This window comes from Triticum dicoccoides, chromosome 2A (genome assembly GCF_002162155.2).
Source record: "Triticum dicoccoides isolate Atlit2015 ecotype Zavitan chromosome 2A, WEW_v2.0, whole genome shotgun sequence".
NCBI lineage: Eukaryota > Viridiplantae > Streptophyta > Magnoliopsida > Poales > Poaceae > Triticum > Triticum dicoccoides.
In genome coordinates, this window is record NC_041382.1 from 615,007,408 (window position 1) to 615,019,096 (window position 11,689).

Genomic DNA, 11,689 nt, shown 5'->3' on the forward strand with positions numbered 1-11,689 from the left:
GCGCGGGCTCGGAGGGCCGGACGCGGGCTCGGAGGGCCACGGCGGGTGGCGGCGGCGCTGACACGTGGCGGCGCGGGGGTGCCTAGCGGCGGCATGTCCGGCGCCGGCGGACAATGTCCGGCGCGTGAAGGATCAGATCTAGGGTTTCGGGGAGAAGAAGAAGAAAACGGAGGGGGTCTTTAAATAGGCATAGGAGGAGCTAGGAGAGTCCAAATGAGGTGCGGTTTTCGGCCACGCGATCGTGATCGAACGCTCTAGATGATGGAGAGGGTTTTGGTGGGTTTTGGGCCAAAATGGAGGGGTGTTGGGCTGCAACACACACGAGGCCTTTTCGGTCCCTCGGTTAACCGTTGGAGCATCAAACGAAGTCCAAATGGTACGAAACTTGACAGGCGGTCCACCGGTAGTAAACCAAGGCTGCTTGGCAAGTCTCGGTCCAATCCGGAAATGTTTAATCCCCACACACGAAAGAAAGGTAGAATTGACCACCGGAGGAGAATGAAGCGCCGGAATGCAAAACGGACAACGGGGAAAATGCTCGAATGCATGAGACATGCACATGATGACATGATATGGGATGCATGACAACGACAACAACACACGGAGACAAAAAAACCCGAACCCAAGAAAATAAAATAACTTAACGCCAGAAACGGCAAGTGTTGGAGTACATATTGGGAAAATCATATCCGGGGTGTTACAACACTCCACCACTACGAAAGGATCTCGTCCCGAGATCTAGGACTAAAGGAACACCGGGAATTCAGAATGGAGGTGATCCTCGCGTTCCCAGGTAGCTTCATGGTCGGAATGGTGTGACCACTTGACTTTGAGGAATTTGATTGACTTGTTGCGAGTCTTGCGTTCAGTCTCTTCAAGAATAGCAACGGGGTGCTCACGATAAGAGAGATCTTCTTGGAGCTCAATGTCCTCGAAGTTGACTGTGCGGTCAGGAGTCTTTAAGCACTTTCGGAGCTGAGAGACATGGAACACATCATGAACATTTGCAAAGTTTGAAGGAAGCTGGAGTTGATAGGCGAGATCGCCTCTCTTGCTGACAAACTTGAAAGGTCCCACGTATCTGGGGGCAAGCTTCCCTTTGATACCGAAGCGACGAGTACCTTTCATATGAGAGACGCGGAGGTAAACATGATCTCCGATCTCGAAAGCCAAATCACGGTGCTTACTATCATAGTAGCTCTTTTGGCGGGATTGGGCTGCTTTGAGGTTATCTCGAATGACTTTGCACATTTCCTCTGCCTCTGTGATTAAGTCATTTCCCAGAAGCTGACGTTCACCGGTTTCGGACCAGTTGAGAGGGGTACGGCACTTCCTGCCATACATAATTTCAAATGGGGCCTTGCCCGAACTTGCTTGAAACCTGTTGTTGTAGGAGAATTCAGCATAAGGAAGACAATCCTCCCACTTCATGCCGAAGGAGATCACACAAGCCCTGAGCATATCTTCAAGAATCTGATTGACACGCTCGACTTGACCACTAGTTTGAGCATGGAAAGTTGTGCCGAAGCGGATGTTAGTGCCCATGGCCTTCTGAAAAGAATACCAAAACTTGGAGGTAAAGATGCTACCACGGTCTGAAGAGATCACTTGTGGAATACCATGCAGAGAGACAATTCGAGAGGTATAGAGCTCCGCCAATTGAGCTGCAGTGATTGACTCTTTGATAGGCAGAAAGTGAGCCACTTTAGTGAGTTTGTCGATGGCCATGAATATAGCATCATTGCCACGTTTGGACTTTGGAAACCCAGTCACGAAGTTCGTCTCAATGTGGTCAAACTTCCATTCTGGAATGGCAAGAGGTTGGAGGAGACCCGCTGGTCTTTGGTGTTCTGCCTTCACTCTTCTGCAGACATCACATTCATTCACGAACTGAGCAATCTCGCGCTGCATTCGAGTCCACCAATAAGCCTGCTTGAGGTCCTGATACATCTTCGTGCTCCCAGGGTGGATGGAGAGGAGAGAATTGTGAGCCTCGTTCATGATCACTTTACGAAGGTCACCTTTGGGCACAACAATACGATCCTCGAAGAAGAGAGTATCCTTGTCATCAAGGCGGTAGCACTTGTACTTGGGTTGACTCTTGGCAATCCCAATCTTCACCTTTTTCACCATAGCATCAAGAAGCTGAGCTTGGCGAATCTGGTCTTCCAAGGTAGGAGAGACTTGAAGGTTGGCGAGGAAACCTTGAGGAACAACTTGCAGATTAAGTTTGCGGAAAGCTTCACAAAGCTCGGGTTGATAAGGCTTGAGAATAAGACTGTTGCAATAAGCCTTTCTGCTCAATGCGTCAGCAATCACATTGGCCTTGCCTGGAGTATACTCGATACTCGAATTATACTCTTGAATCATTTCGACCCATCGAGTCTGCCTGAGGTTGAGATTAGGCTGAGTGAAGATGTACTTGAGACTCTTGTGGTCAGTGAAGATGTCCACTTTTCTTCCCAATAAGAGATGTCTCCAAGTCAAAAGAGCATGCACAACTGCCGCCAACTTGAGATCATGAGTGGGGTAGTTCTTCTCATTGGGCTTCAACTGGCGAGAGGTATAAGCCACAACTTTCTTCTCTTGCATCAACACTGCGCCAAGACCTTGGAGAGAGGCATCGCAAAAGACCTCGTACGGCTTGGATTCATCAGGCGGAGTCAGAACTGGAGCAGTGACCAATTTCTCTTTCAAAGTGTTGAAAGCGATGTCACACTCCGGAGACCAAACGTACTTGACGTGCTTCTGGAGAAGATTTGAGAGAGGCTTTGCGATCTTAGAAAAGTTTTCAATGAATCTTTGACAGTAGCTTGCGAGACCGAGGAAGCTACGGAGTTGCTTCACGTTCTGAGGTGGTTCCCAATTCACAATTGTAGACACCTTCTCAGGATTCACCGCAATGCCCTTGGCAGAGATGATATGACCAAGATAAAGAACCTCATCGAGCCAAAATTTGCACTTGGAGAACTTGGCGTAGAACTTGTGTTCCCTGAGCTTATCGAGTACCAAACGCAAGTGCTTGGCATGATCTTCCTTGTTCTTCGAAAAGACCAGAATGTCGTCGAGATAGACCAAAACGAAGTCATTGGTGTAGGCGTTGAAGATGAAATTCATCATGCGAGAGAAAGTCGGAGGAGCGTTGACGAGGCCAAAAGACATGACAGTGTATTCATATGAACCAAAGCTTGTCCTGAAAGCTGTCTTGGGAATATCTTGCTCACGGATTCGGATCTGATGATAACCCATACGGAGATCAAGCTTGGAGAATACTTGGGCACCTTTGAGTTGTTCGAACAGCTTGTTGATGTTGGGAAGTGGGTATTTGTTCTTGATGGTCTTCTTGTTCAATGGACGGTAATCAACACAAAGTCGGTCCGTTCCATCCTTCTTCACAAAAAGAACACCACAACCCTAGGGAGAAGAACTAGGTCGGATGAGGCCCATTCTCTCTTGAATATCGAGTTGCTTCTTCAGCTCCTTCAACTCTTCAGGTCCAAGCTTGTAAGGACGCTTGCATACAGGTTCCGTGCCAGGCTCAAGATCAATGACGAATTCAACTGGTCGGTGCGGAGGCATTCCTCGAAGCTCTTCTGGAAAGACGTCTTGATAGTCACAAACGACTGGAATTTGCGAGATAGCATCCAGTTCACCCTTCTCATTGAGAGAAAACAGACAGATGGTATCATCACGAGCGGCAAAGACAATTACATCCTCAGACGAATGAGTCAATTGAATCTGCCTGGCTACACAATCAAGATGCGCCTTGTGCTTAGAAAGCCAATCCATTCCGAGAATAAGATCAATATCCGAGTCGCCCAGAACAATAGGATAAGCTAGAACCCAATGTGATAGTAATATCCGGGATGCAGAAATTAGTTGTCATCTGTTTGCCCGGTGACACAATTTGCAAAGAATTTTGCAGATACTGATAATCGCACTCATACTTCGATGCAAAAGGTTTGGAAATGAAACAATGCGATGCACCAGTGTCTAAAAGAACTTTTGCAGGAACATCGTTAACAGGAAGGTTACCCATGATGACATCTGACGAGTCCTCTGCCTGAGCTGCATTCACCATATTGACCTTGGCGTACTTGGGGTTATGCTTGACCACAGCTGTACTTGCCGATCTCACAGGAGGAGGAGGAGGGAGACGCCTCTGATTGAAGCATTTGTTGGCATAGTGACCCTTCTGTTGGCACTTGTTGCACGTGACCTCTAAAAGCGGACGGTGATATGGAGCACTCGATCTTGGAGCTTGAGACGAAGTCTTGTTCTGAAAGCCAGGGTTGGGTGGGTGGGAAGATCCATTGCCACCTTTGCTCTTCTGCTGATACGGCTGACGGAACGAAGGAGGAGGAAGCCAATACTTCTGCTGCTTGGCCACTTGAGTAGAGGAAGAAGGAGTAGTGTCTCTGACTCGCTTCTTGGAAGCATCACACCTCAGTTGAGCAGCCTCTTGCTTCAATGCCATGTTGTAGAACTCATCGTACCTCAAGGGCTCAAAGAGAACAAGAGCTAGCTGGATTTCTTCCCTGAGACCACCCCTGAACTGGTATATCATGCTCTTCTCGTCAGGGACGTCCTGCTTGGCAAAGCGGGCGAGCTTCTGAAACAACTTGTTATAGTCATAGACAGACAAAGAGCCTTGCTTCAAGTTGCGGAATTCCTCACGCTTGCTTTCAACCATGCTCTGGGGGAGATGATGAGCTCTGAAATCTTGACGGAATTCATCCCAGGTAATCACACGTCCACCTCTGGAATCCTTGTACTGCTGGAACCATTCTGCAGCTTGGTCTTTGAGTTGGAAGGAAGCGAACTTGACAAAGTCCTCAGGCCTGACGTTACTGCACTCGAAATGCTTGCACAGATCCACGAGCCAATCGTCAGCATCAGTTGCCTCAACACAATTGCTAAAAGTCTTTGGCCCGTTAGCAAGGAACTGGTTGAGTGTAGCAAAGTGATTCTGATTGTTGCCTTGGTTTCCTTGGTTCGCTTGATTGCGCTCTTGAAGAATTTGCATGATCAACTGTGTGTCTGCATTGGTTGCGGCCATCACAGCTTGCCATGCCTCCGGAGGAGGTGGAGGTGGTGGTGGATCCTGATTCTGATTCTGATTGGTGCTCTTAGCGGGAGCCATCCTGAAGAGGATGACCACCGTTAGCACATTGACAGATAAAATGAAGCTGAATCAAACGGGTTGAAATTGCAACATATAGTCTTCACATCCGAACAAAATGAACGAAAGCATTCCAATTGAAATGGTCATATATCCATAAATTGAGAAGCCACTTATAATTTAGGTAGAGGAATAAATCAACAAGGTACGGATCAAGAACGAATACTCGGTAAGAAATCCCAATCTCAAACCAAATATCCGTGGAAGAAGAGCTAGAGCTACAAGAATTCCCACCTATGAAACTCCCGAACCTTTCCGATTATGCAATCAGGTGTTGGGGATACAGGGGAAGCATAATATCTCACCCAAATCTAGCAAATCCTACATTCAGCTGTATCCATCCTTCAACACATAACCGAGAAAAACTTCGGAAACCATCTACCTCAACCTTCGAAAAGCATCCGTTATACAAGTTATGGCGATACTCCCGAACTCCCGCCCTAGTACTGGGTGGCGTCGAGGTTATCTCACCAACGAACTGCATAAAAGAGATTTTCGATGTCGGCGTACTAAACTCAGGTATTCCAGAACTGCAACGATAAAATTGTGACGACAACACCTCAGAGCTCAACTCCCCGGGACACTGCCACAACCCCTAAAGACAGGAGGCACCAAGAACAATGTTCTCGTCACAAAACCATCGGAACGATTCCAAGATACCCGCGTGATCCTAAATTTTTTTAGTGAAATTTGAGAAGAGAAGAGTCAAAACTCTACGTTAGGATGCCTTACTAGAGTGATGATGAGACTGGGGAGTAAAAGAATTCCTAAACTCTCCGATATATAATTCCTAAATGACTCAAAATATTTTTTCTAGACTCAACAACGGCTGCTAAAAACGATCAAGCAATGGGGGCTCCTAAGGTCGGGGAAGGCTCTGATACCAACTTGTAACGCCCTCGATGCGGCTATAGCTCCCACGTGTCGAGGCACGACTTAGAGGCATAACCGCATTGAAAGCAATGTCGCAAGTTAGGCAATCTTCACAACATCCCATATAATATAGATAATAAAAGGGGAGATACATAGTTGGCTTACACTCGCCACGTCAATCAAAGTACATAAATAGCATTACATCAAACAAACACTCATGGCCCAACTACGGCGCCAAAATAAAAGATAAACCCAACATGCGACACGGTCCCGATCACCCCAACTGGGCACCACTACTGATCATCAGGGAAAGACACGTAGTATCGGCGTGAGTCCTCGTCGAACTCCCACTTGAGCTCAAGCGCGTCATCTGGAGCGGAATCATCAGGCCCTGCATCTGGTTTGGAAGTAATCTGTGAGCCACAAGGACTCAGCAATCTCGCACCCTCGCGATCAAGACTATTTAAGCTCATAGGTAAGGCAAGGAAAATATGTGGAGCTGCAGCAAGCGACTAGCATATAAGGTGGCTATCCTGTTCGCAAAAGAGAGCGAGAAAAGGAGGCAAAGCGCGAACGAATAACTAGGGAACATCCTGTGGCAAGCATTACTCCAACACCGTGTTCACTTCCCGGACTCCACCGAGAAGAGACCATCACGGTAACTCACACTGTTGATTCATTTTAATTAAGTTAAGGTTCAAGTTATCTACAACCGGACGTTAACAAATTCCCATCTGCCCATAACCGCAGGCACGACTTTCGAAAGTTCAAATCCCTGCAGGGGAGTCCCAACTTAGCCCATGACAAGCTCTCATGGTCAACGAAGGAATAGACCTCCTCCCGAGACATTCCGATCAGACTCAGTATCCCGGTTCTACAAGGCACTTCGACAGGTTAAAACAAATCCAGCAACAACGCCCGAATGTGCCGACAAATCCCGATAGGAGCTGCACATATCTCGTTCTCAGGGCACACTCAGATGAGCTCTCCATACAACTAAAACCAAACCTCGAGTTTCCCCGAGGGGGCGCTGCACAGGACTCTAGTTTGGACCAACACTCAGAGGAGCACTGGCCCAGGGGGGCTTAAAATAAGATGACCCTCGGGCTCCGGAAACCCAAGGGAAAAAGAGGCTAGGTGGCAAATGGTAAAACCAAGGTTGGGCATTGCTAGAAAAGCTTTAATCAAGGCGAACTATCAAGGGGTTCCCATTATCACCCAACCGCGTAAGGAACGCAAAATCCGAGAACATAACACCGATATGACAGAAACTAGGGCGGCAAGAGTGGAACAAAACACCAGGCGAGAGGCCGAGCCTTCCACCCTTTACCAAGTATATAGATGCATTAAGATAACAAGATAATATAATGATATCCCAACAAGTAAATAATGTTCCAACAACGAACGGTCTCCAATCTTCACCTGCAACTAGCAACGCTATAAGAGGGGCTGAGCAAAGCGGTAACATAGCCAATCAATGGTTTGCTAGGACATGGTGGGTTAGAGGTTTGACATAGCAATTTGGGAGGCATGATAAGCAAGTGGTAGGCATCATAGCATAGGCATAGCAAAAGAGCGAGCATCTAGCAAAGCAAAGATAGTAGTGATTTCGAGGGTATGATCATCTTGCCTGCAAAGTTGTCAGAGTTGACTGGATCCTCGAAAGCAAACTCAACGGGCTCCTCGTTAGCGAACTCGTCTCCCGGCTCTACCCAAACAAGACAAACAAAGCAAACGGAACACAATCAACCACGTGCAAACTCAAACAACATGATGAAAACATGGTATGCTATGCGGGATGCGATATGTGATGCATATGCAAGATTTGACAAGGAATGAATGAACCTGGCCTCCTTGGAAATCCAAGTGTGCCACTGGAAATGTGAGATGAAATCGCTTGAAAACGATATAAAGATCACCGGAATCGGAGTTACGGTTTGGAAATGGCAAGCAATTCAAATATGACCACGTTCTGCGATTTACAGCAAATAGCCATCTAAATGCAACAAGATGAACATGCTACAGCACCCAAACATGGCATCAAAATACATGGCAGGGATCCACTCATGATGCTTAACAAAAGACTAGCACTGAGCTACGGCCAATTCATCCATTAACAGGTTCAAACAAGCATGGCAAAAATGCATTTGGTAAACAGATTTCAGACTTAGTGAAATTAACACTTGTCTGGAATTTCAGATCAGATAGCACTCTTTGGAGCATGAAAACTATATGCTACGGGACCTGAACATGGCAAAGTAAAGCATGGTATGGAGCTACTCAAAGAGCTTAACAAAAGTCCCTTAGTGACCTTGAGCCAAAAGGGATCAGAAAATACATTTGCAAGCATGTGAACATGGCAAAAACATAATCAGTTCTCAGACTTAGTGAAAACTGGAGCATGCTGAAACAGATATCAAGTAGGCATGTTTACGAGCTCGATGCACTCACTAAAGAGCAAGTCATGACAATATAAGCATATACCCATCAAGAATACACAAAATACAAGCTAGATATGGCAAGAACAATAACATAGCATGCACGGATCAACTACAACATCCTCGGCAATTGCTAACAAGTAGACAATCTGCCCAGATTCACGAAATGACAAAAGTAGAGCTCGATTGACTCAAGCTAGGTTGCTCCATAAATGCAAAAAAGGACATGGATGGATAGAGAACTACAAGATTAACAAAACATCCTTACTGATCATCCTCAAAAGAGGCATGGATCACTAGGAATCAACATGAACATATGGCATACTGAGATAAACAGCTCAAGGACTTAGTGGAAATGCTAAGTCCCTGAAATCAGCATTAACGAATGCTCCACTTTGCAAGCTTGTGCTAGTCACCACACACATCACAAAAATACATGAGTTGCACCTCTGGATAGATGGCAAAACATATAACAAAACTCATGTAGAACTCCAGGGCATATCATGCACACAATAATCATGGCAAAAATGACAAATATCTAATTGGAGCAGCAGATCTGACAATTATCTCAAATAGCACTCTTCCAGTAGCATTTCGGGCATCAATATGAACTCAAATGAAAATGATGCAATGAGATGAAATGATGTGCTCTCTAAGACGAACATTTTGATATGCTATATGCCCAAAATGGAGTTACAGATGCAGAGTTACGATGCGATGAAAATAGCAAAAATATTAGGGGTTCGGGGCAAAAGTCAACCGTCTCAGATCTAGATCCGGATCTGGGTACTGTAGCGCACGGATTCCGAGGATCGCCGGACAACTCGAGGTCGCTGAAGATCTTGTCGCGGGGAGGATCCGGTCGGAGGAGGAGGCGAGGGCCGGAGTTGGTGGTGGCCGGAGCCGCGCGGTGCGGTCGCCGGCGTGGTCGCGGGCGGCGCCGGCCGGCGAGGAGTGCGGCGGCCCGGCCGCCGAAGTTGAGGCGAGGGGCGGCGAGGGGTTCCGGCCGCCGGAGTTGAGAAGGGCGGCGAGGAGCTCCCTCGCGCGGCGCAGACGAAGGAGGAAGACGCGGTCGGCGCGCGGGCTCGGAGGGCCGGACGAGGGCTCAGAGGGCCGCGGCGGGTGGCGGCGGCGCTGACACATGGCGGCGCAGGGGTGGCTGGCGGCGGCGTGTCCGTCACCGGCGGACAATGTCCGGCGCGCGGAGGATCAGAACTAGGGTTTCGGGGAGAAGAAGAAGAAAACGGAGGGGGTCTTTAAATAGGCATAGGAGGAGCTAGGAGAGTCCAAATGAGGTGCGGTTTTCAGCCACGCGATCGTGATCGAACGCTCTAGATGATGGAGAGGGTTTTGGTGGGTTTTGGGCCAAAATGGAGGGGTGTTGGGCTGCAACTCACACAAGGCCTTTTCGTTCCCTCGGTTAACCGTTGGAGCATCAAACGAAGTCCAAATGGTACGAAACTTGACAGGCGGTCTACCGGTAGTAAACCAAGGCCGCTTGGCAAGTCTCGGTCCAATCTGGAAATGTTTAATCCCCACACACGAAAGAAAGGTAGAATTGACCACCGGAGGAGAACAAAGTGCCGGAATGCAAAACGGACAACGGGGAAAATGCTTGAATGCATGAGATGAACACGTATGCAAATGCAATGCACATGATGACATGATATGGGATGCATGACAACGACAACAACACACGGAGACAAAAAAACACGAACCTGAGAAAATAAAGTAACTTAACGCTGGAAACGGCAAGAGTTGGAGTACATATTGGGAAAATCATATCCGGGGTGTTACAGCAATCCTCCCACTCGGGGGCTTAGTTGCAGTCTAGCACTCGCCTAAGTTCTCTCACTTAGAGACTTAGCTGCAGTCGGGCACTCACCTAAGTTTGAAAAAATCCTACCGAGTGGAGAGCAATCCTCCCACTCGGGGGCTTAGCTGCAGTCCAGCACTCGCCTAAGTTCTCTCACTTAGAACTTAGCTGCAGTCCGGCACTCGCCTAAGTTTGAAAAAATCCTACCGAGTGGAGATCAATCCTCCCACTCGGGGGCTTAGCTGCGTTCCAATACTCGCCTAAGTACGAAACACATCTCATTCCTCAAGGACGACGAGGGGCAGGTCGACTGCCACCTTCTCCTGGGGAGCTTCGCCACAAATACAATGTGCGCTCTGTCCCACTCTGCAGTAACAGGGTGTGGGTCGACCGCCACCTTCTCCTGGGGAGCTTCGCCATAAATACAATGTGCGCTCCGTCCCACTCTGCAGTAACAGGGTGTGGGTCGACCGCCGCCTTCTCCTGGGGAGCTTCACCACAAATACAAGACATAGGTCGACTGCTTCCCTCTCCTTCGGAGCTGCGCTGTGAATGCAAAGGTTGTCTCGAATGAAGAATGGGTTCACTCAGCAGGAGATTCATAAAGATATTCAACGGTAAACCAAGTTCGGGTAAATTCCAAAGGTTCCAAATCACAGATCGAAGTACTCGGACATGCAGCCCAAAAAAGTTTAACGGTTACAAAAACCACTCGGCATCCCGAGGCAAATTTAAGGTGGGACGTAAGAGTTTGTTCACTCCGCGGGAGGAGGGCTGGCAGGCTCGACGAACTCATCCAGGTCGACGCCGTCGGCTATCCGAGTGGCTGCAGCGATGAAAGTCTCCATAAAGGTTCGGAAGTCATGCTTCTGGGTGTTGGCGACCTTGATTGCTGCCAGTTTGTCCTGTCGCACCTCCTTGCAGTGGACACGAACCAAAGACAGAGCCACATCAGCGCCACACCGAGCAGCAGACTTCTTCCATTCCTGCACTCGGTCAGGGATTTCATTTAGTCGAGTCAACAGGGACTCGATATCATTTTGGAGCACAGCCTCTGGCCAAAGTGCCGGGTCAATCCGCGACATGGCGACCTTCAATCAAGCCAAGTAGTCCACGGCACTATCGATGCGAGATTCCAGACGGAGCAGATTCATGGCAGTTTCATCTTTCACAGGAGAGTTGATTGGATCCAAACCAGGCTCGATCCGCCTAGTCTCCTCTTCAAAGTTCTGGCAAAACTCTGCATTCACGATCCAAGGATAAGTCAATTTTCGTACAGTGAGTCGACTCAAAAAAAAGTCAGTCGGAATACAATGTGCACCTTCAAGCTTGATGAACAGCTTCTTGGGAAGACTTCTCAGATAACTCTCCAGATCATCC

At 48.0% G+C, this 11,689-nt stretch overlaps 1 pseudogene; it reads right to left on the reverse strand.

The window, feature by feature from the left end:
- Positions 1–9,636, reverse strand: part of LOC119358006 — a 55,350-nt pseudogene extending 45,714 nt beyond the window's left edge.
- Between the last annotated feature and the right edge of the window lie 2,053 nt (positions 9,637–11,689).